Below are 397 nucleotides of genomic sequence, written 5' to 3' on the forward strand. Positions count from 1 at the left end.
ACACACACACACACACACACATACATACACACATATATATATATATAGTTACTAAACATGACTAGTAACTACTTACATCTGCGTGCATTTCTGCACGATCGGGTTCAGCATTGGCGAGCGCAGATGTGTCGCCACCTGGGCGGGGTTGTTGCGCGACATGAAGTGCGCGGTTTCCACGGCGACGTCGTGGAGGATGAAGGGACTCGCGACGGCGTTCACCGCCGACACACAGAACTGATGCAGATGTGACGTGCCTGCGAGGAAAGAGAGAAAGATGTTAGCACAGGGAGAGAGAAAGGGGGAGGAGAGAGAGAGAGGGGATGTTAGCACAGGGAGAGAGAGAGAGGGGGAGGAAAGAGAGAGAGAGAGGGGATGTTAGCACAGGGAGAGAGAGAGA

The sequence above is a fragment of the Priapulus caudatus genome, unplaced genomic scaffold, assembly GCF_000485595.1.
Source record: "Priapulus caudatus unplaced genomic scaffold, Priapulus_caudatus-5.0.1 Scaffold2451, whole genome shotgun sequence".
In the NCBI taxonomy this organism is placed as follows: Eukaryota; Metazoa; Priapulida; class Priapulimorpha; order Priapulimorphida; family Priapulidae; genus Priapulus; species Priapulus caudatus.